At 40.0% G+C, this 22,754-nt stretch overlaps 1 protein-coding gene across 1 annotated transcript in view; it reads left to right on the top strand.

Moving 5' to 3' along the window:
* Positions 1-14,477, top strand: part of Themis (thymocyte selection associated) — a 250,686-nt gene extending 236,209 nt beyond the window's left edge. The window contains 1 exon segment of the mRNA NM_001432406.1: positions 11,401-14,477. The gene's annotated coding sequence lies outside the window, so the exon portion shown is untranslated.
* The last annotated feature ends 8,277 nt before the right edge of the window (positions 14,478-22,754 follow it).

The following is a 22,754-nucleotide window of genomic DNA, read 5'->3' as shown; positions in this document are numbered from 1 at the left end:
TTTGCAACTAGACAGACCCAAGAGTGAATTCCACCTCAAAGAATGTCATGTCTTTGTGATATTTTTTTGCCTGGAAGCTTTGAGTTTGCACACAAATGCTCACATCACATGAATGTTCTTATACACAAAGAAAATCACTTGTGTGAACATTGAACTACATATGTGTATGTGTGTGTGTACATGTTGGTGTGCATGTGTGTGTGAGCGTGCATGTATGTGTGTATGCATATGTGTGTGTACATGTGTGTGTGCACATATGTGTGTGCATGTGTGTATGCACGTGTGCATGTGCATGTGCATATATGTGTGTGTTGTTGCTTTGGTGCTATATGGGCAAAGCTGAATAGCTGTGGCAGACTTTTACTATCTGGCACTTGAAAGAAAATGGTCACTAGTATGTGCTCTAGAAAATAACTCCTTGGTTCTTGTCATACCAATGATACACTTAGATACTTTTCTTGTGATTCTGACTCAGAGGATGCCTAGGAAGCACATTGGAAGCAGTGATAGAGAAGAAGAAGTGAGAGCAGCCTTGCCTTAGTCTCAAGCATTCATTGTAGCCACTGCATCAGCAAATTCTATTGGTTCTATCTCTACACTCTTGAACATGCCTATTTCTCTTCCATAACCATTGCTACCACCTTAGTGCAAATATCTGCTACTATCAACCACTGTTTCAGGACTTCTTTCCTCCTGTAACAGACTCCGACTGTATTGTCCAGGGTGCTGATCAGTGTGGTAGGAGATGCCTGCGATTCCTGCAGTTCCAGCCCTCAGAAGACAGAGACAGGGATAGACTACCACACTAATCACAGGACTCTTGAATAGGCTGATTCATTTCTTCTACTATTGTTCTATGATGTCCTATAATGTCTGTTCTCAATAAAACAGGCAACTGCAAGGTACTAAACCACACATAAATAATGAAAACCCTGGCCAGAAAACCCAACAAAGATGTCCCTCTCCCTGGCACCTCTGTTTAAGATCCATTGAATTCCTATTTTTCACACCCTTCAGAGAATTTCGAGTCATATTATTGGCCTAGAAATTACCATGAAACTTCCCACAGACCAGCCTTCAACTCTTTTGGTGGTCTCTTCCACAACAACCTTACCAGAAATGACAACCTCTTACCTGACACTGCCTCTTGCTTTCAGATTACCCAAGATAGCATATGCTTTCTTTATAAATTTTGGTTATTAGCCACCTGCACCACAGATGGGCACCATGATTAGAGGGATATTTTTAAAATTCCACCTTGTTCTAATTTTAGATGCTAAGAAACTGCTTGGCATGTGCTAAATTCTCAATAAATTTTTTTCTTAATAAAAAATGACCTTCAGAATGCTATTCTGTACTGTACACAATGTGGGGCACCTCTCAAACATTTTTTCTCTAGGTAAAAACATTCTCCAAGAACACAAAGATGAGCCTTAGCTCTGAAAAATAGTTGACTATCAATTAATCACCACAAATGAGAGAGATGTAGCAGTTGTTCATGTGTGTCATTAATACTTGGTCTTAGCCTATAGTTTGATCTCAAAATGTACCAAAAGAAGAAGGAGGGAGAGAGAGAGAGAGAGAGAAAGAGAGAGAGAGAGAGAGAGAGAGAGAGAGAGAGAGAGAGAGAGAGAGAGAGAGAGAATTATTGGCACATGGTTGAAAGCATGGGTGAAAATCCAGTTGAAAATGTTCAGGAGAGATTCCATGGAAGGCTCAGGCAGGGACTCTGACCTAAAGTAAGCCTCACTGAGGGTTTCACTCTTATACCTCAGACTTAGATTAGCAGTTTGTCTCTCAGTTTTCAGGGAAAGCGAAGTGTGTCCAGGCTTGATTTAAATTAATACTTTAGGAGATAATAGTTTTATAAGAAGATGTAAATATTTTGATTTCTACAAAATATGAAAAAATGGAGATTTTCCATCATTTTGATTATATATTTGGTAACTAAAAACTACTATAGATATAATTTTTAGCTGGAATGATAGGTTAATTTTGAACCTATGTATTTCTTCTAGTAAAGATCACTTGTTTATTTATATTTTTTAGAAGGAAGAATGATTTGTTATAATTTCTTAGGAACTTCCTCTGTATGAATCCAAATTCCTCTGTTACTTTCATCAGCTAAATGATTGGTTCAGCGGATCCTTAACTCAATGTAAAAAAGAAAAAAAGTCACCCTGTTTTACACCTGTGATATTTCCAAAGGAATGTGTGCTCAATGCCCCAAAGTAAAGGTTTTCATATCAATTTGCATTCTAAATTATGAGTAATTATCAGGAAAATGTTTCCTGTACCTTTTAAGATCTTGAGAGTGTGGTAGGAAGAGAATCTGGTCAATGTGAACTCTGCTCTGTCCCCTAGACTGGTCAGCAGAGTGTGGGTGCTAAGGGGCAACACTGAATGAGGTCAGGCTGTCTGAAGTGACCTAGAAAGTCACTTCTAAAATTAACCTGGCTTCTAGCCATTATTTCAGCTTGAGATAATATAATTATTCTAATATCCTCACCTCCCACTTCTCTGTACTATCTTAAATCAGTTTATTGACAGGGGAGAGTGAGACTAATAACTGTCAAGATGACAGACTGAACTTTCCTACCACAGGCTTATAATCCTTTTATGTGAGGATAGGACGGGGATAGCAAGTAATATTTCTGCTACACTTTATGTTTTACAAAGCACTTGAGATACATTATTTCATTTGATATTTCCTTAACTCGGTGCCTTGGTTATTATCATCAAAACTCACTCACTGATAAGGGAATGGAAGGCAAAGTTTAGTCAACCCGTGCAGCCATCGAGTCATATACTTAAGGCGCAAGGCCTAGGTCTTCTATTCTTTTTATTGTATAATCATTTAATTTTCCTTTTTCCCCGTCCCAACCAAGAAAAGAAACACTAAAAGAGAGAAATAATGTTGTCGTCCCTTTTTGCAGATAATGTCTCTAAGGTAGAAAGTGATAGGAAGGGAATTAAATCTGCACATACCACCTAAAATCTTTATTTTAATGTTTTTTTTAATTTTTTTTTTATTAACTTGAGTATTTCTTATCTACATTTCGAGTGTTATTCCCTTTCCTGGTTTCCGGGCAAACATCCCCCTCCCCACTCCCCTTCCTTATGGGTGTTCCCCTCCCAACCCTCCCCCCATTGCCGCCCTCCCCCCCATAGTCTAGTTCACTGGGGGTTCAGTCTTAGCAGGACCCAGGGCTTCCCCTTCCACTGGTGCTCTTACTAGGATATTCATTGCTACCTATGGGGTCACAGTCCAGGGTCAGTCCATGTATAGTCTTTAGGTAGTGGCTTAGTCCCTGGAAGCTCTGGTTGCTTGGCATTGTTGTACATATGGGGTCTCGAGCCCCTTCAAGCTCTTCCAGGTCTTTCTCTGATTCCTTCAACGGGGGACCTATTCTCAGTTCAGTGGTTTGCTGCTGGCATTCGCCTCTGTATTTGCTGTATTCTGGCTGTGTCTCTCAGGAGCGATGTACATCCGGCTCCTGTCGGTCTGCACTTCTTTGCTTCATCCATCTTGTCTAATTGGGTGGCTGTATATGTATGGGCCACATGTGGGGCAGGCTCTGAATGGGTGTTCCTTCAGTCTCTGTTTTAATCTTTGCCTCTCCCTTCACTGCCAAGGGTATTCTTTTTCCTCATTTAAAGAAGGAGTGAAGCATTCACATTTTGATCATCCGTCTTGAGTTTCATTTGTTCTAGGGATCTAGGGTAATTCAAGCATTTGGGCTAACAGCCACTTATCAATGAGTGCATACCATGTATGTCTTTCTGTGATTGGGTTAGCTCACTCAGGATGATATTTTCCAGTTCCAACCATTTGCCTACGAATTTCATAAACTCATTGTTTTTGATAGCTGAGTAATATTCCATTGTGTAGATGTACCACATTTTCTGTATCCATTCCTCTGTTGAAGGGCATCTGGGTTGTTTCCAGTTTCTGGCTATTATAAATAAGGCTGCAATGAATATAGTGGAGCACGTGTCTCTTTTATATGTTGGGGCATCTTTTGGGTATATGCCCAAGAGAGGTATAGCTGGATCCTCAGGCAGTTCAATGTCCAATTTTCTGAGGAACCTCCAGACTGATTTCCAGAATGGTTGTACCAGTCTGCAATCCCACCAACAATGGAGGAGTGTTCCTCTTTCTCCACATCCTCGCCAGCATCTGTTGTCCCCTGAGTTTTTGATCTTAGCCATTCTCACTGGTGTGAGGTAAAAACTCAGGGTTGTTTTGATTTGCATTTCCCTTATGACTAAAGATGTTGAACATTTCTTTAGGTGTTTCTCAGCCATTCAGCATTCCTCAGCTGTGAATTCTTTGTTTAGCTCTGAACCCCATTTTTTAATAGGGTTATTTGTTTCCCTGCGGTCTAACTTCTTGAGTTCTTTGTATATTTTGGATATAAGGCCTCTATCTGTTGTAGGATTGGTAAAGATCTTTTCCCAATCTGTTGGTTGCCGTTTTGTCCTAACCACAGTGTCCTTTGCCTTACAGAAGCTTTGCAGTTTTATGAGATCCCATTTGTCGATTCTTGATCTTAGAGCGTAAGCCATTGGTGTTTTGTTCAGGAAATTTTTTCCAGTGCCCATGTGTTCCAGATGCTTCCCTAGTTTTTCTTCTATTAGTTTGAGTGTGTCTGGTTTGATGTGGAGGTCCTTGATCCACTTGGACTTAAGCTTTGTACAGGGTGATAAGCATGGATCAATCTGCATTCTTCTACATGTTGACCTCCAGTTGAACCAGCACCATTTGCTGAAAATGCTATCTTTTTTCCATTGGATGGTTTTGGCTCCTTTGTCAAAAATCAAGTGACCATAGGTGTGTGGGTTCATTTCTGGGTCTTCAATTCTATTCCATTGGTCTATCTGTCTGTCTCTGTACCAATACCATGCAGTTTTTTATCACTATTGCTCTGTAATACTGCTTGAGTTCAGGGATAGTGATTCCCCCTGAAGTCCTTTTATTGTTGAGGATAGTTTTAGCTATCCTGGGTTTTTTGTTATTCCAGATGAATTTGCAAATTATTCTGCCTAACTCTTTGAAGAATTGGATTGGTATTTTGATGGGGATTGCATTGAATCTGTAGATCGCTTTTGGTAAAATGGCCATTTTTACTATATTAATCCTGCCAATCCATGAGCATGGGAGATCTTTCCATCTTCTGAGGTCTTCTTCTATTTCTTTCCTCAGTGTCTTGAAGTTCTTATTGTACAGATCTTTTACTTGCTTGGTTAAAGTCACACCGAGGTACTTTATATTATTTGGGTCTATTATGAAGGGTGTCGTTTCCCTAATTTCTTTCTCGGCTTGTTTCTCTTTTGTATAGAGGAAGGCAACTCATTTATTTGAGTTAATTTTATAGCCAGCCACTTTGCTGAAGTTGTTTATCAGCTTTAGTAGTTCTCTGGTGGAACTTTTGGGATCACTTAAATATACTATCATATCATCTGCAAATAGTGATATTTTGACCTCTTCTTTTCCGATCTGTATCCCTTTGATCTCCTTTTGTTGTCTGATTGCTCTGGCTAGAACTTCAAGAACTATTTGAATAAGTAGGGAGAGAGTGGGCAGCCTTGTCTAGTCCCTGATTTTAGTGGGATTGCTTCAAGTTTCTCTCCATTTAGTTTAATGTTAGCAACTGGTTTGCTGTATATGGCTTTTACTCTGTTTAGGTATGGGCCTTGAATTCCTATTATTTCCAGGACTTTTATCAAGAAGGGGTGTTGAATTTTGTCAAATGCTTTCTCAGCATCTAATGAAATGATCATGTGGTTCTGTTCTTTCAGTTTGTTTATATAATGGATCACATTGATGGTTTTCCGTATATTAAACCATCCCTGCATGCCTGGGATGAAGCCTACTTGATCATGGTGGATGATTGTTTTGATGTGCTCTTGAATTCGGTTTGCCAGTATTTTGTTGAGTATTTTTGCGTCGATATTCATAAGGGAAATTGGTCTGAAGTTCTCTTTCTTTGTTGTGTCTTTGTGTGGTTTAGGTATAAGAGTAATTGTGGCTTCGTAGAAGGTATTCGGTAGTGATCCATCTGTTTCAATTTTGTGGAATAGTTTGGATAATATTGGTATGAGGTCTTCTATGAAGGTTTGATAGAATTCTGCACTAAACCCGTCTGGACCTGGGCTCTTTTTGGTTGGGAGACCTTTAATGACTGCTTCTATTTCCTTAGGAGTTATGGGGTTGTTTAACTGGTTTATCTGTTCCTGATTTAACTTCGATACCTGGTATCTGTCTAGGAAATTGTCCATTTCCTGAAGATTTTCAAGTTTTGTTGAATATAGGCTTTTATAGTAAGATCTGATGATTTTTTGAATTTCCTCTGAATCTGTAGTTATGTCTCCCTTTTCATTTCTGATTTTGTTAATTTGGACACACTCTCTGTGTCCTCTCGTTAGTCTGGCTAAGGGTTTATCTATCTTGTTGGTTTTCTCAAAGAACCAACTTTTGGTTCTGTTGATTCTTTCTATGGTCCTTTTTGTTTCTACTTGGTTGATTTCGGCTCTGAGTTTGATTATTTCCTGCCTTCTACTCCTCCTGGGTGTATTTGCTTCTTTTTGTTCTAGAGCTTTTAGGTGTGCTGTCAAGCTGCTGACATATGCTCTTTCCTGTTTCTTTCTGCAGGCACACAGCGCTATGAGTTTCCCTCTTAGCACAGCTTTCATTGTGTCCCATAAGTTTGGGTATGTTGTACCTTCATTTTCATTAAATTCTAAAAAGTTTTTAATTTCTTTCTTTATTTCTTCCTTGACCAGGTTATCATTGACTAGAGCATTGTTCAATTTCCACATATATGTGGGCATTCTTCCCTTATTGTTATTGAAGACCAGTTTTAGGCCGTGGTGGTCCGATAGCACGCATGGGATTATTTCTATCTTTCTGTACCTGTTGAGGCCCGTTTTTTGACCAATTATATGGTCAATTTTGGAGAAAGTACCATGAGGAGCTGAGAAGAAGGTATATCCTTTTGCTTTAGGATAGAATGTTCTATAAATATCCGTTAAGTCCATTTGGCTCATGACTTCTCTTAGTCTGTCTACATCTCTGTTCAATTTCTGTTTCCATGATCTGTCCATTGATGAGAGTGGGGTGTTGAAATCTCCCACTATTATTGTGTGAGGTGCAATGTGTGCTTTGAGCTTTAGTAAGGTTTCTTTTACGTATGTAGGTGCCCTTGTATTTGGGGCATAGATATTTAGGATTGAGAGTTCATCTTGGTGGATTTTTCCTTTGATGAATATGAAGTGTCCTTCCTTATCTTTTTTGATGACTTTTAGTTGAAAATTGATTTTATTTGATATTAGAATGGCTACTCCAGCTTGCTGCTTCTGACCATTTGCTTGGAAAGTTGTTTTCCAGCCTTTCACTCTGAGGTAGTGTCTGTCTTTGTCTCTGAGGTGTGTTTCTTGTAGGCAGCAGAATGCAGGGTCCTCATTGCGTATCCAGTTTGTTAATCTATGTCTTTTTATTGGGGAGTTGAGGCCATTGATGTTGAGAGATATTAAGGAATAGTGATTATTGCTTCCTGTTATATTCATATTTGGATGTGAGGTTATGTTTGTGTGCTTTCACTCTCTTTGTTTTGTTGCCAAGACGATTAGTTTCTTGCTTCTTCTAGGGTATAGCTTGCCTCCTTATGTTGGGCTTTACCCTTTATTATCCTTTGTAGTGCTGGATTTGTAGAAAGATATTGTGTAAATTTGGTTTTGTCATGGAATATCTTGGTTTCTCCATCTATGTTAATTGAGAGTTTTGCAGGATACAGTAACCTGGGCTGGCATTTGTGTTCTCTTAGGGTCTGTATGACATCAGTCCAGGATCTTCTGGCCTTCATACTTTCTGGCGAAAAGTCTGGTGTGATTCTGATAGGTCTGCCTTTATATGTTACTTGACCTTTTTCCCTTACTGCTTTTAATATTCTTTCTTTATTTTGTGCGTTTGGTGTTTTGACAATTATGTGACGGGAGGTGTTTCTTTCCTGGTCCAATCTATTTGGAGTTCTGTAGGCTTCTTGTATATCTATGGGTATCTCTTTTTTTAGGTTAAGGAAGTTTTCTTCTATGATTTTGTTGAAGATATTTACTGGTCCTTTGAGCTGGGAGTCTTCACTCTCTTCTATACCTATTATCCTTAGGTTTGATCTTCTCATTGAGTCCTGGATTTCCTGTATGTTTTGAGAGCTCCTTGTCTCTTTTGGTTTTCTATATCCAGGGTTGTTTCCATGTGTTCTTTCTTGATTGCTTCTATTTCCATTTTTAATTCCTTCAACTGTTTGATTGTGTTTTCCTGGAATTCTTTCAGGGATTTTTGCGACTCTTTCAGGGATTTTTGCGATTCCTCTCTGTAGGCTTCTACTTGTTGATTAATGTTTCCTGTCTTTCCCTAAGGGAGTTCTTCACGTCTTTCTTGAAGTCCTCCAGCATCATGATCAAATATGATTTTGAAACTAGATCTTGCTTTTCTGGTGTGTTTGGATATTCCATGTTTGTTTTGGTGGGAGAATTGGGCTCCGATGATGCCATGTAGTCTTGGTTTCTGTTGCTTGGGTTCCTACGCTTGCCTCTCGCCATCAGATTATCTCTAGTGTTACTTTGTTCTGCTATTTCTGACAGTGGTAGACTGTCCTATAAGCCTGTGTGTCAGGAGTGCTGTAGACCTGTTTTCCTGTTTTCTTTCAGCCAGTTATGGGGACAGAGTGTTCTGCTTTCGGGCGTGTAGTTTTTCCTCTGTACAGGTCTTCAGCTGTTCCTGTGGGCCTGTGTCTTGAGTTCACCAGGCAGCTTTCTTGCAGCAGAAAAGTTGGTCTTACCTGTGGTCCCGAGGCTCAAGTTCGCTCGTGGGGTGCTGCCCACGGGCTCTTTGCGGCGGCAGCAACCAGGAAGACCTGTGCCGCCCCTTCCGGGAGCTTATGCAGCCTCAGGAGTGCCCACCTGACCAGGCGGTGAGGTCTCTTTCCCACGGGGTCTGGGAGCAGAGAGCTGCTGCGGGCCGGGATCCGCGGGTGTGGGACTTCCGGTAAACACAGGACGTGCCCGGTCCTAGAGGAGTTCTGCCTCTGTGTGTCCCGATTTCACCAGGCAGCTTTCTTGCAACAGACAAGTTGGTCTTACCTGTGGTCCCGAGGCTCAAGTTTGCTCGCAGGGTGCTGCCCACGGGTTCTCTGCGGCGGCAGCAACCAGGAAGACCTGTGCCGCCCCTTCCGGGAGCTTCAGTGCACCAGGGTTCCAGATGGCCTTTGATGTTTTCCTCTGGCGTCCGAGATGTATGTACAGAGAGCAGTCTCTTCTGGTTTCCCAGGCTTGTCTGCCTCTCTGAAGGTTTAGCTCTCCCTCCCACCTATTTTAATGTTTTGTAATAGGTGGCTATATAAGAAAGACTGGAAAAATCTAAAGACCATTGCTGGGGACTATACTTAATAAGAAAGAGAAGAAATGAAATCCAAGAGAATGCATGGCCCTGGCACACTCTACATCAGGACACCTACTAGCCAATGCCCCAGATAAGTCATCACTGAAAGGAGGAAGTTAACATGATGTATAGAAGCACTTTCTAGAACTTTCTAGGTTGAGATCCGCCACTTTCTTTCAATGGAACTGTGAAGTCTAAAGATTTTAGAAAACTGTAGGTTTTCCCTTTATATTTCACTCACATTATAAAAATTGGAAACAACTGACACACCAGTTTAGACTCTTGCTCTTCCCTCATTTAGATTTTGTGATAATCCTGTGTGATTGATACTACTGCATCTTGTTCTTTCTTATTGTTTAAGAGAAGGAAATAATTCCATAAGATTAGGTAATGATATCCAAAGGATTTTAAGGTTGGGAAGAAGGAAAGTAGTATAAGGAGGATGCAAAAGAAAGGGGGAAGTATGGAAGTATGAGGGGAGGTTGGAGGGAGAGAGGGAGGGAGAGAGAGAGAGAGAGAGAGAGAGAGAGAGAGAGAGAGAGAGAGAGAGATCCTTAATTAGGGTAGCGTTGCTGTAAAGAGACACTATGACCAAGATAGCTCTTACAAAGGACTACTTACTTAGGGCTGGCTTTCAGTTTCAGAAGTTCAGCACAGTATCATCACAGCAGGAAATATAGCAGAGTCCAGTTAGGCATGGTGCTGAAGGAGCAGAGAACTCTACTTCTTGATCTGCAGGCAGCAGAAGAGGATTGTAACATTGGGCTTAGTTTGAGCTTACATGTGAGACCTCAAATCCCTTCCCTGCACAGTGACACACTTCCTCTAACAAGGCCACACCTCCTACAGTAAGGCCACACCTCCTAACCGTGTCACTTTCAATGGGCCAAGCACCTTCAGACTACCACAGAATAGAAGAAGGGAAAAAAGGAAAGTCGGAAAGACAGAAATAAGAAGAAGGAAGGAAGGAGAAAGAAGAGACATCATAGGATAATGGTTCCCCAGGAGCAAAAGCCTATGATTTCTAGTATCTACAACCTAGGCATAAGCAACAGGGAGAGATACGAAGTTGAGTAATTCTTGAGCCTTTTAGTGCAACACTCAAAACTTTCAGGGGTTTTTTGGTTTTGTTTGTGGCGGTTGTTGTTTTCTTTGTTTTGTAATTTGCTACCCATCCTATGTTTATAAGGTCACGGTGGGAAGGAATGACTTGCCAGAGAACAGAACTATCTCTCTCTCTCACTCTCTCTCTCACTCTCTCTCTCTCTATCTATCTATCTATCTATCTATTTCTCCCTCTCCCTCTCTCCCTCTCCCTCTCCCTCTCTCCCTCTCCCTCTCCCTCTCTCTCTTCTCTCTCTCTCTTCTCTCTCTCTTCTCTCTCTCTTTTTCTCTCTCTTCTCTCCTCTCTCTCTCTCTCTCTCTCTCTCTCTCTCTCTGCTTTTCTTTGGATTTTGGTAGTACGGGTTTGTTTACATATTAACAGAACCATTCTGTAGTATGACTGTTGCTTGAAAGATAGCGTTTGCTTCAGTTTAATTTTATAGGTGCCCCATTACTCCTCTTCAGTTCTTAGAACTGGGTTTGTGTCTGGGCTGCAGGTAGCCTAGATCTAGAATCCTTGTCTAGCTGTGTCTAGTTGAGTGAGCCACACCTTTCCTATGGCCTCAATTTTCCCACCTTATATTCTCCTAAAATTGATGTGTTATGATACTGATTGAAATGAATACAAAATCATGTTTTTCAATTGCGAGCACATTATGAATCTAAAGTATTATTTTTCTGTCTCATAAATATGTACTTTGTTCCTGAATAATTTACAGGTTTTCCTCTTTGGTTTGTCCTACTTGGCCCCCATTATTTCTCTAAAGAATATGTGTGCAGGGATACCATAAACAATGTTTGCCAGCAGTCCATGCAACCTCCTGATGGGTTCCTCTTACTTTTTTCTTCACTTATAGAACTCTTCAAAACTGAAAAACTTCAAATGTAACAAGATGTGACGGAACCCACTTGGGCAGTGAACATAAATGTTGCAGTGGAGAAGGAAGTCTCGCTGAAAAACAATGATTCCCCAATGGACTCTGGAAGAATCTGGATCAGCTACTGCAAAGACAAAAACAAGCTTAAATGTTTTAACACATAAATCTCAAAGAGAGACCCATGATGTGGAATTTAAATTGTCTACTTGGTTTCCTAAAACCCACAAGTATTGTTTTCCTGTTGTTTAAGACATATTTATTTTAATGTGCATCTTTTTATTGAGTAGGATCCTATTTTTAAGTCTAAACCCTCACTAAGTTTTTGCCCTTTTTTTCTAGCAGTTTTCCTTCCCATTTTTTTCCAGATTCATCATCATTTCTGCTAAGACCCAATAAGGAAAATTAATTGTGTTTGACAGTGACTTAAAATGGCCAAGTTTCTACTCTGATTCCCTGAGAACTGTGAGAATGAGTTTGATTTTGCATTTTCAATGTGTTTTATGAATACACTGTGAGCATCAACTCTCAACAGCCAGCCCCATTATGAGTCACAGAACCTTCTCTAACTTCCTTCCTCCACTTCTAAAAGGGCGAGTTGTTGACCAAAGAATCACTTTGTATTTTACGTACTGTAATTTTGATCATGCTTCTTTTTTTAATTGGATATTTTTATTTACATTTCAAATGTTATCCCCTTTCCCAATTTCCTGATATAAAACCCTTATCCCATCCCCCCTTTCCCTTCTTCTATGAGGGTGTTTCCCCACCCACCCCTTCCCACCTTCCCACCTCCCCACCCTGACATTCCCCTACACTGAGGATCCAGCTATGGCAGATCCAAGGGCCTCTCTTCCCATTGGTGCCCAACAAGGCCACTTATGCAGCTGGAGCCATGGGTCTGTCCATGTGTACTCTTTGGATGGTGGTTTAGTCCCTGGGTGCTCTGGTTGGCTAATGAATGCTTATTAAAATTGTAGCAAGCCATTTAGTTAACCATAATATTTGATAGGAAGAAAAAGGCAATATAATTGTAATGAGTCTTATAAATATAGTTGGCGGGAGCCAAAGAGATTATTAACGAATGCATAGTAGAATAGTATAGTTATATGCCTATAAAAATTAAAGGCAAACACATTTGTATAAGTTTTCTTATTATATGCTAAATATACAGGAATGATACTACATTGTCTTTCATAACATGAAGAGGTTGAAAATTTTTCTAGTTAGGTTACATAGAGAATAGTGGGAAGCCTTAGATTTTGTTCATAAGTCAGACTTTTTACAAGACTTTACTCTGATCTCATAATTAATTTATGAGTTAGGAGAACTTATTTGATGACTTAATACTAAGAGTCTCTAAAGATAGCAAACCATGAGGAAATTTTCATCATATAATCACAGGCTGGATAGCTTTTATATAATGTTTATATTCTGATTTCTTACCTTTTCTTACCTTTTTCTCCTTAATTAATAACTGATTTTGATTTCAATGCTTTAAAAATTGCTTAATGACTTAACCATTATCATATTGTATGTCAATAATACATTTTTAGGACATTTATTGTGTATAATTAATAACATTTTAGGAGATTGTTGGTTTTAATCTGTTTTTCCAGTTTACACACTTTTGATCAGGAAATTAGAAAGTTGATGTCTCTGTACATGAGTTCTTGGACACCATAGAGAATCATGACCGAAACAAAGCCTAAGAAAGCTACACTCTGTGTAATCTGGAACCAATACAACTTTGTCATTTTTCACCTAACAGTGAGCACTGTGTATTTTTAGTTTGGTGTATGAGCACAGTTGAATTTGGATTTTTTGTAAGTCCACGTCTTTGACTAGAAAATGAGAAAATGAATTCCCTTCCTTTAGTTGTGAATCCTCAAAGACTTCCTACCATAAATCATATCTAATATTTCTATCTTAATGAAATTTCCTTTGCATAATCTTCTTCTAGTTGTCTTGGTTTCAAAAATACAATAAACTTTATGACGTATTCAAGATCTTGAGAAGTTGGAATGAAAATTTCCACTGTTCATATGTATGTGTCTCTGGCCATGGTTAACTATGAAATAACGTACTTTCTATAACAATTTGGCAAAAATATTCTTTAACTAGAACTGAAACCAGTTTTCAGCATTGAGGAAACTGTTGTATTTTTAAAAGCCAAAAAGAAAAAGAGTGTCCCTTACAGTACTACTCGCTGTAGTTTCAAAATCTTGGGCCCAGTCATAGCAACAAAATTTCATGACATCGTCATGATGCATCAATAGATGTCAATGTGACCAGTTACTAATTCTACTAATTAAAATTCCCTAATATCATTGAAGCAGTGTGAGCAGTGGTGTATTAGTTAGGGCTACTACTGCTGTGATGAAACACCAGGACAAAATGAAACCTGGGGGAGGAAAGGGCTTATTTCACTCAGAGTTCCATCAAAAAGTTTACCATCAAAAACAGTGAGGGCTGAAACCTGGAGTCAGGAGTTAGTACAGAAGCCATGGAGGCTTGCTGCTTACTGGCTTACTCCTCGTGGTTTGCTTAGCCTGCTTTTAAAAATAATCTAGCACCACCCACAATGAGCTGGGATCTTCCTCATGGAGAGTCAGAATAGCAGGAGAGACTCCATCTTGTTCTCTGAACTCCATTTTAAGGTGCTTGTCCTCAGACTGACGTGGCCCCCACCCTTGTTCTGGAAAAGAGACCACAAAGTGTTCTCAGCAGTTGAAAATAAACATAACAGCGGTGGCCAGCTCATAATAACAGGATGAGTTGAGAAAATCTGAGTCATTCCCTGGTTAAGATGGCCCTTTTAGATGTGTGGTCTCTCCTTGTGGTTTGAGCAGATGCTATGCACCAATCAGTTTAAAGGCCAACATTCCTTTACACACTTACCCAATCATGTAGTGCCAAGGCTTGAAAGACCCTGCTTACAATTTTTTCTCTGTATAAACCTTAAGCTCCTAGACCTGGGTGTCATGTTCCTAACCTATTGCATCAGAAATGTTTATAACCTGTGTCCAAACTTGAATAAAGACTCTCGTGTGCTTGTATTGGAGTTGTGGTCCCTGGTGGTCTCATGGGAGTCTCACAATCTGGGTATAACACTCATTAATTGCTAATTTAAAAAAATACCTTAAAGCTGGATCATATGGAGGCATTTTCTCAATTGAGGGTCCCTCCTTTCAGATGACTTCAGTTTGTGTCAAGTTGACATAAAATCAGTCAGGAGGTGTGTGTGCCTGTGTGTGTGTGCCTGTGTGTGTGTGCCTGTGTGTGTGTGTGTGTGTGTGTGTGTAAGAGACACACACACACACACACACACACAGAGAGAGAGAGAGAGAGAGAGAGAGAGAGAGAGAGAGAGAGAACAAAGGTTATTGTTGACTCTCAATATCTCATGATCTGGTGTCATCTAGGAGATAAGTCTCTGGGCATACCTGTGCAGGATTGTTTAGTTTGTTTAGTTCAGGTTAGCCTCTGAGCAAGCCTGTGAAGGATTATGTTGATTGGATTGGAGGTGATAGTGTTCACCATAAAGGAGGGGAGCAACATCGCCTGAGTATGAATGCATGAAAAACAATCAAAAGCTGAGCTCCAACATGAAGCTTCTACCACTCCCTGACTGCAGATGCAAGGTGACCAAATGCCTCAGTGCTCCAGTGCTCCCCTCTACAACTTCCCTGACATGAGGAACTGTACCCTGGAACCAGTACACAAATAAATCCTCCTTCCTTACATTGATTTTTAATAGAGAACATTTTATCATAGCTACAGGAAAATATCTAAGACAGAGAAGAAGTATGAAGTTGCAAAAAGTAATTTATTTGAGATGGACTGGCTAAACTCTTATAACAGGACTATATTGTTAAAAACACCAAAGTCAGCACTTAATATAACTTTCAGGTTTTACATAGCAGCCTTGTCAAATTACTGCTAAATAGAAGAGAATGTATAAATTTGTGGAAAGAATGAATTAGGATATAAGTGAACTTTGATAATTAAGGATACTAAAAATGGAACTCAGTGACTTGAATATTTTTTTTTATTTGATCGTAAAAACATTTGTAGGATTTTAACATTTACTGATTCCACTTCTACTGTTTTCATTCAAACATCCACTGGTCTATTGTGATAACCTGACAACATCCTTCCCCTTTTGTTCATGACACAGACACAGCTGATCTACCCAGTATATGTCCTTGTAACATATGTCACACAAGCTTCCCGCTGTGCTCAGAATAAGAGTCAAAAGTCTAAAGTTATCTACACTTTCCTTTGTAGTCTAATCCCTTCACCTTTCCAATTCCTTTCTCGCTTGCCTGCTAGCATCCCTCCAGTCTTCCATCAGCTATGCTAGGACCAGCCCCAGCTCAAGGCCTTTGTAGTTGTTCTCCATGCTTTGAAATTCTTCTACTCAGCTCTCCATGAGTGTCATTATCTCACTTCCTTGGGTGTTATCCACAAGTCACATTCTCTCTGCAGACTGCCCTGTCACTTGTCTTAGATTTTAACGTCAACTCATGCTGGCTTTCTCATCAGCTTCACTGTTTTAGTTTTGGTATAACAGGGACTACCTGTTACATATTTTATACATTCCACTCATTTTACATCTCTTTTACAAATGTAAACTGCAAGAGTACAGGACTTTTTGTTTGGTTTGTGAACTACTAACCTAAGTATGTAGAAGAGTATTTGGTTCTGAATTTATGTTTGCTGAAGGAATTGATGAAATTTAAGAAATGAGATCTCAGTGCCTAGGTCTGATCTTACACAATTTCCCCAAAGTAAAAATCTTTGAGGTAGTATTTCACACTTTATTTGGACTAATATATACATTATATCTATCTATACCTGTATTTGTATCTGCATGTACATATGTATATATCTGTAACTATCTCTATTTCTCTCTATATATATTTTTTCTGAGAGTATAACAGATGTCAATTAAGAGTTCACCCCAAACCTATAAAGCTTTATTTCAACTCACATTTTATCTATAAAGTAATCTGAAACAGAATGAGATAAATAAGTTTGCCCAAGTGACTCTTGTCTGTGAGCAAACTTGACAGCTAGTACAGTGTTTGGCTGCCTGGAGCTTGGCCCCCTGGGAGGATTTTCCATTGCCGTTGTCTTTCAGGTTCAACTCTCCATAGGGAATTAGGGTAACAGTAATCCACTCAGGGCCTCTCTTAATCGATCATGTTTACTGCTCCATGCAGGAGTGAGATTCATTTCATTAGTTGGTTATAGAGCACTTCCTCATGAGCTGCATAAGTATGAGCTGAGTGGAAGCATGGATGCATAGTAGAGGTCCAAATCGCTCGTTCATATGACTCACTTGCACCATTTTGGCCCATTCGTTGTTAGGCTAACATGTGCCACTTGTATTTTGGTAGACTGCAGCTAGGCTTAGTTGAGTTTTATGAATATGTACAGATGACAACAGCCATGAAGGCTTCTTCAGTCATACATAACCCAGTGAACTGTTGTCTCATACTCAGTCTCTCTCAGCTCTGTAGCATGTGACAGCTGCTTTCAAATAATAATTTTATGATGAAGTGCCATGACCATGTTCCAGGGACTCTAAAGGAATTTTTCGATTAGGGCTAACTGGATATTTTATGTACGCTCTTTATTTGCCATGGAGAGCTTTAGCACGGGGTTGTCAGAGCAATAGACTAGAAATGAAAGTCTGCTCAAACCACGTACCTAGTCTGCTGTTAGCATCTTTTCTTGTTCTGGATCTCAGCACCAGAAACAAGAGTACTACAGATAAGTCTGGTAAGTTCCTCACGGTAAGAAGCCAAATAGATCTACTAAATTCTGTGTTTCTCGTGTTATAAGGAGTTTGTGTACAGACTATGATCAGAATGTTGGTACGCTCTTGTGTTGGGATTCAATGTGGCCATGCTAATATTCAATGTTGCAATATTAAGGGTGGGATCTCTAGGAAATGCCAGATGTGATAGCTCCACTCACGAGGATGAAATTAGTATTAATACCAAAAAATGTAAGGGGTAACCCTCCCAGTTTAGCCATGTAAAGACACTTCAAGAGGTCCCATCTTTGAGTAGAGAGTATCTTGACCAGACACCAAATCAACTGAGATTTGGATTCCCATGCCTTCAAAACTTTGATTTATAGTAGTAAATTTCTAAATTTGCCAAATCTCAGCCGTACAACTAACTTGTAGTTGGTAGAGTGCATGCCTAGCTTGCTTAAAGGTCTGGGCTCAGCTACCCTCACTGAATAAACTGAGCTTGGTGGTGCTTGCCAATAATCCCAGCACTGAGAAAGTAGAGGCAAGTAGATAAGAAGTTCAAGGTCACCCAAGGTCATATGAAGAATTTAAGGTTAGCCTGGGTCACACAAGATCTTAAATGGGAAAAAAAGAAAAGAAATATAAAAAAGGAAATAACCCAGTGTAGGTATATTGTGTGGCACCCCAGGATGAACTAATTGTCCAATACCTTATTTTTTTTCCTCTTAGAGGATTGATGGTTTGAATGAAAATGGCCCCCATATGTTCATAGGACCTGGTGCTCTTTACAAGGATTAGGTGTGCCCTTGTTGGAGTAGATGTGGCTCTTTTGGAAGAAGTTGCCACTGGGGGATGGGTTTTGAGGTTTCAAATGCTCAAACCAGGCCAAGTGTTACTTTCCTTTCCTGTTGTCTGCCAATCTGGAAGTAGAAATCCAAGCTACTTGTTCAGCCCCCTGCTTACTTGTTTGCTACATTATTTCCTGCCATGATGATAATGGACTAAACCCAAGTAAAAGTTTTTCTTTTATAAGAGTTGCTGTGGCCATGATGTTTCTTCACAGCAATAAAACTCAACACAGAGGAGATTCCATGGCATCCCCAGATCATTGGAACTTTAAAATAATTATAAGCAACAATTTACACTTTAAGTTTTATTGAACAGGAGTCAGACTGCATATATTTTACCACAGAATCTACTTTTGAACATCATGTTAAAATTGCATATTTTCCATCTATGGACCACAGTGATGTTTCTAGATGGTTTTGGTTGTTTGGACTCTGTGATGGAAAAAGTAGAAAAGTGGGTGTTTTCTTGCGAGTGAAACTGCTAGAGTTATTTTCATCCTCCTTCTAGTACTAAAACTAACGTATTCACCAGATAAAAATTGACATAGTACATAATGAAGATTAGGAAAGTTGATTTTATAAAGATATAGTGCCCTGTCTGAAATCACATCATAGCATCAGTAGTAGTGTCAAGTCTTGGTGCCCTCCTATGAGGTAACTCCCAAGTTGGACTGGTCATTGGACTACCTTTCCATCAGTCTCTTCTCCATTTTTGTCCCTGCTATTCTTTTAGACAGGAACTATTATCCTCAGAAATTTTGACTGTGGGTTGTTAACCCTGTCCCTCCACTTGAGGCCCTATCCACTGGAGGTAGACTCTTCAATTCCCTCTCCCTATTTGGCTAAGGTCATCCCATTGAGTCCTGAGAGTCTCTCACATCCCAGGTCTCTGGTACATTCTAGAGAGTCTCCCCACCTCCCATCTCCTGAGATTGTATATTTCTATTCATTCTCCTAACCTTCTGAGATTCTTTCCTGCCCTCCCCCCCAATAACTGATCCTGTTTCCCCTTTCCCCTCTACCTCCCTTTCCCACCCAGATCCATCCCTCACTCTGCCCTCTGCTTTCTTCTCCCTTCCAAGTATGATTGAAGCATCCTCACTTGGGCCCTTCAGCTTGTTAATTTTCTTGATGCTTGTATCCAGGGTATCCTATACTTTCCGGCTAATATCCACTTACCAGTGAATACATACCACAAATGTCCTTTCGGGTCTGGGTTATCTTAGGATGATATTTTTTAGTTCTATCTGTAGATTGCTGCCTGTCAACAGGTTGAGGTAGGTGAAAGACAAGGCCAAGCCTGATACAGGGCAGTAAAAAGAAAGTCAGGCTGAAAATTTTAGACAAGAGACAGAGAGTACACAGAGGGGAGACAGAAGGAAGGAAGATGGAGAAAGAGAAGGACAACCAAGATCCATGTGGCTTTAAATACCCACAGGTAGCTAAGAATATCTTACAAGGGATGGATAACTATAAGGCAATTTGTCTTATCTAGGTGGGCAGTTTATTTCAATATCAATTGGCTCTGACTTTATTGTGTGGACATTTTGTGGGTTGAGAATTTACTCATGTAAATCTGACTGATAAATTATAAGTCTCTGGAGTTTTGATTTTGCTGGGGTACAGGGATTTGTGACAGCTATCCACGAGCCAAGGGAAGTTAGCAACTGCTGAGTGAGACTGCTGGGGCCAGAGAGTAGACAACACTAGCATGGGATGGAAAATTCCTTTTGTATTATTTAACGCTAAATCTATTTGCCTACGAAATTCACGGTGTCCTTGTTCTTAATAGCTGAATAGTACTCCATTGTGTAAATGAACCCCATTTTCTGAGTCCATTCTTTGGTTGAGGGACATCTGGGTTGTTTCTAGATTGTGGCAATAAGGTTGCCATAAGCCTAGTAGAGCATGTAACATTGTAGTATGCTGGGCATCTTTGAGGTATATGTCCAGGAGTGGTGTAGCTGGGTCTTCAGGTAGAATTATTTCCAATTTTCGGAGGAACCAACAGATTGATTTCCAGAGTGGTTGTACCAGTTTGCAATCCCACCAGCAATGGAGGAGTCTTCCTCTTTCTCCACATCCTTGCCAGCATATACTGTCACTTATGTTTTTGAAAATAGCCATTCTGATTGGTGTAAGGTAGAGTCTCAAAGTCATTTTAATTTGCATTTCCCTGATGACTAAGGACTTTGAATATTTCTTTAAGCATTTATTGGCTAGTTGAGATTCTTCTGTTGTGAATTCTCTGTTTAGCTCTGTACTCCATTTTTAATTGGGTTACTTGGTTTTTTGGAGGCTAATTTCTTGAGTTCTTTATATATTTTGGATATTAGTCCTCTGTCAGAGGTAGAGTTAGTGAAGATTTTTTTCCCAATATGTAGGTTGCCAATATGTCCTGTTGAATATGTCTTTTGCTTTACAGAAGCTTTTCAGTTTCATGAGGTCCCATTTAACAATTGATGATCTTGGAGCCTGAGCCATTGGAAGTTCAGAAACTTCCCCCTCGGAGAGAACCTAACAGCAGCTGACTGAGACAGACACAGATACTTGCACCCAATCATTGGACTGAAGTTGGGGACCCCTATGGTTAAATTAGTGAAAGGACTGAAGAAGCTGAGGTGGAGAGCAACCCCATAGCAAGACCAGCAGTCTCAACTAACTCAGACCCCAGGTAGCTCCCAGACACTGAACCACCAACTAGGAGCATACATGGGCTTGTCTGAGGCTCTGGCACATATATAGCAGAGTACTGCCTGGTTGGGCCTCAGTGGGAGAAGATGTGCCTTATCCAAGAGAGATTTGAGGCCCCAGGGAAGGGGGGTCTACTGGGGTGGGGAGCATCCTCACAGAGGCAAGGAGGAGAAGGAGGAATTAAATGAAGAACTGTGGGATGGGGAACAGGGAAGGGAGGCAATAACTGGAATGCAAATAAATAAAATAATAAAAAATAAAGATATAGTGGCCAAAATCCTTTGCCAGATAGCACTCTATATTGTCTTATTGTGCAGATGGAACTGGTTAATAATGGGATATTACAGAGACTCCTTACCCTGTATTCTTTCAGTCCCTAAGGAGCATGGATTTATATCAATGCACATATTTTATGGTATTGTTTTATGTTAGTTAGCTTGATAAGTGAACATAACTTCAGGGGATTAAGCTTAGTTTTTCCTACTATAACGCAGTGCAAAGGAAACATGAAAGTGTTAAAAATTATAAATATAATAATTGAAAACAAACCAATCCAGGTGAGATAAAGCTTATGACATAGGAGACTTTTGTAATTGTCTAACACATAATGAAGAAAGGTGGACCTTTGAGAAATATAAAAGAAACATGGATCTACATTAAAGAGATTAGACAGAGGTCAGTAATATATTTAGCTGGATTTAGTAGGAGAAATTAGAGAGGGGGATATAAATGGAAGTAAATCAGTGTTTGAAAGAACAATGCCTGAGAGCTTTTAGAAACACAAACATGTCAGCAAATATGAACTAGACATCTCTGTACCCTATCGGTGAGATCTTAGAAGATAGATACAGAGATAAGACTAGTGTAGCAGCTGGGTACTCAAGGTGCTTTCCTTAGCTCAGACAAAGGCTGTGAGCTGGGGAAATCTCAAGTGAGAACAGCAATTCCCACGAAATAACTTTAAAAAATAAGAATAAAGAGCTGCGTTAATGAGCAAAATCAGAGTTTACAATCAGCTAAATTCTTAGTGCAAATATATTTAGAAGCACGTGCTCTAAAAGATAATAAGTCTAATGAGGACCTGAAAATGGAAAAAGAATGGGGAACTGAAATAGGACTCAGTAAATAGGAGAAGGAATTTGCTATATGGAGTTCAAGCAAAGCTTTCTATCTAGAGCATATAAGGAAGATTCATAGATTGTCACATTAATTCTGATAGGTCATTCAGCTAATTGCAAACAAACTAAATTTTAGAAAGGACTAAGGACTCATATCCACTTTACCAATGATTCTACCCAAATAATGACAAGGAATGCGTGACAAAATAATAGTAACAGGATCCAAAATGTAATAGTAAACAGAATCTTGCTAAGGGTGGAGGCATACACCTGTCTCCTCCTTTAAGAGCTTAATCAGTTGGGCAGGTAAAGGGAGTCCTCCTAGAAAGGCAGGTTCACCTTCAGATAATGTGCTTGACCTTCCTAAAACCCACTGCCACTCAGTCTCTTTGGCCAAGAGAAGGTTTGGTTTTTCTACATCTATGGAGTTAAGCTATTTTCTTTACTGCCATATCCTTTCTTTCTTTCTTTAATTGGTTACTTTCCTTATTTACATTTCAGATGTTCTCTCACTTCCTGGGATCCCCTCTGAAAACCCCTCATTGCACCTCTTCCCCTGCCTCCATGAAGATGCTCCTCAACCCACCCACATCCTCCTGCCCCACTGCCCTATCATTCCCCTACACTGGGGTATCAAGCCTTCACAGGACCCAGGGCTTGCCTCTCATTGATGTCAGACAAGGTCATCCTCAACTACTTATGTGTATCTTTGGTTGGTAGTTTAGATCCCTGGTGCTATGGGAGGTCTGGTTGGGGGATATTGTTCTTCCTAAGGAGTTGCAAACCCCTTCAGCTCCGTCAGTCCTTCCCCTAACTCCTCCACTGGGGTTCTGAATTCAATCTGATATTGGCTGCAAGCATCCCCATCTGTATCAGTAGGGCTTTGATAGAGCCTCTCAGGAGACA

This window comes from Rattus norvegicus, chromosome 1 (genome assembly GCF_021556685.1).
Source record: "Rattus norvegicus strain SHRSP/BbbUtx chromosome 1, alternate assembly SHRSP_T2T, whole genome shotgun sequence".
Classification (NCBI taxonomy): domain Eukaryota; kingdom Metazoa; phylum Chordata; class Mammalia; order Rodentia; family Muridae; genus Rattus; species Rattus norvegicus.
Note: the sequence above shows the minus strand (reverse complement) of the source record. Positions and strands in the feature narration are given on the sequence as shown.